Raw genomic sequence first — 2,373 nt, 5'->3', positions numbered from 1 at the left:
TCTTGCTTATCCATGATATCTGAAGTTTGTTCCATTATCTATTAAATATGAATAGCTTAAGTTAAATATTTGAGAGAGTGTTTATGAAAGTGCATTTATTCAAGTTTGTCTCGTTCTTTCCTTTATAAGGAAGGAAATCCTATCTACTGCACTCCCAAATTCTATCCTATTTCTACATTAATGTACAATAATGCACAATAATGCACTATTCATGACTTTCTTACATGGTACTATTTACTTTATGAATTTTTTACACTACCATACCTACCTTCTTTACACTTGTCATTAATCTTACATAGTACTATTTACTTTATGACTTTTTTACACTACCACACCTTACACTTGTCATTACTCTTTACATTAGTCCCTACACACAATACCTACTACTTTTCTTTACATTGTCCGTTACTTTACAATAATTTACATAAGTCACAAACTTTATCTTTCCACTATTTACTTTATGACTTTTCATAACTTGTCTTCTTTTGTCTTTTCTTCTATCTTCTTGTTTTTGCTTTTTCTTTTGTATCATTCTAGTTGGACATCTGGTATTACATTATCTTCTCCGTTGCATTTTGAACATATATGATCTAGATATTTGTGTCCAATTAGCTTGCAATATCTGTTTAATAGCTCATTTGAGATGAATTCCTTCTTTAATGCTCTGTTAATAGGTTGTTCTTCTGGTTTGAGTAGAGATAATATCCTATTTTTGTACTTCGTCCATATCTGCTTGTCTTAGCTCCCTTGAGTTTGAATATATCATAAGTTGGTCTCGTGAATAATAACTCCATATTGCATTCCCATTTAGATAATTATTTGCTAGTTCTTGGATAATTGTTGACATACCAATTATTCTCTTATTAGCATAGAAACTTGGTATCTCAATTTCTTGTATCTCCGCTTGTTGTCCGATATCTTTTGAAATTATCATATCTCTGGTTAATCCTATTTTTACAACTTATATTATTGGTTTTATTTCATCGTATAGTATCTCTGCCGGGGCCGCATAAAACTTTACATAAAATAGATTGCCTTTTGTTACCCTTTTATAGGTTATGAATGCTTTGTGTATCTCTGGTATACCACTTAGTTCTTCTCCATCGTATGTATAAACTATACTTAATAATCCATAGTTGTAACAGGTTTTGACTAAATTTGCTTTAGTTTTTGGTTGAGCTATCAACTTATTATACCCTTGTAATTTTTGGGTTAAATAATCTTGGGTTGGTTCTTTAGTGGTGTTAGATCTGGGATTAAGATTCAAATATGTTTGGATTTTGTGTATATTCCTAATATAGGTTTGTGTGATATGGTTATAAATTTTTTTTGTCTTTGTTTAGGCTCTCTGCATACGTTGAGGTTTGTGGTGATATAATCAATGGGTCTTTGGTAATTTTCGTGTAAATGGTTTTTTAAATATTTTGTTTAGATTAGTGCTCGTATATTATTTCCTAACTGTTTTGCTTGTACCTGCAGCTGCATTGAAACAATCATTATGGGTATTTTGGAGTATCCCAACGTCTCCTTCTAGCTCTGGATGTTTAGTGTCTTCCGATCGACATATCTCTGCATGTTTATAGTCATGCGACTGACTTATAGCTTTAGACTTTAGTTTTTGTATCTCATTGTCCATACTATCCACTTTGGTACAAAGTGTAGTAATGGCTTTGAGTATATCTTCAATTGTATTTTCTTTCTCAGTCTGAGTAGCTTTGTCTTGATAGGTAATCTGCAATAAAAATTTTGTTAGTTTTTATCACTTCAATAGTAAATGTAAAATTAAATATATTTAATACCAATCTTCTCATTTCTTTCGTTGTTACCGAATCTTGTATTTTTCTTGTTAGCCACCATTTTACTTGTGTATTATCGGTCCTTATAATAAATTTGTTATATACAATATATGGTTCAAATGATAGTAAACATTTATATACTGAATATAATCCTTTCTTATTTATTTCCCATCTTATTTCTGTATTAGTAAATGTTCCTGAATAATATCTACAATGATCTATTTTTTCTTTATCATACCTATATTTTAAGACTCCTCCATAACTTTTTTCACTGGCGTCTGATTCTACTATATAAATAATTTTTTTGTTTTCATCCGGAAAATATAGTTTAGGTAGGTTCTTACATAATAGTTTTATTTTTTGTATTTCTGTTTGGTCTTTTTTATCAAACTGGTATTCTATGTCTTTCTTTAATTTTTGTTGTAATGGTTTAAACCCAGAGCTAAAAGGAGACGATGGGAAACTCCTTAAAACCCATAACATTTGTTTAAATACAGCTGCAGGTACGAGCAAACAAGTTAGTGAAAAACAACATAAGAATACAAACTTAAACTAGCTATTTGAAAAATCATTTACT

The sequence above is a fragment of the Solanum tuberosum genome, unplaced genomic scaffold (assembly GCF_000226075.1).
Source record: "Solanum tuberosum cultivar DM 1-3 516 R44 unplaced genomic scaffold, SolTub_3.0 scf00304, whole genome shotgun sequence".
Lineage (NCBI taxonomy): Eukaryota > Viridiplantae > Streptophyta > Magnoliopsida > Solanales > Solanaceae > Solanum > Solanum tuberosum.
The sequence above is the reverse complement of the archived record's forward strand: the minus strand, read 5'-3'. Positions refer to the sequence as shown.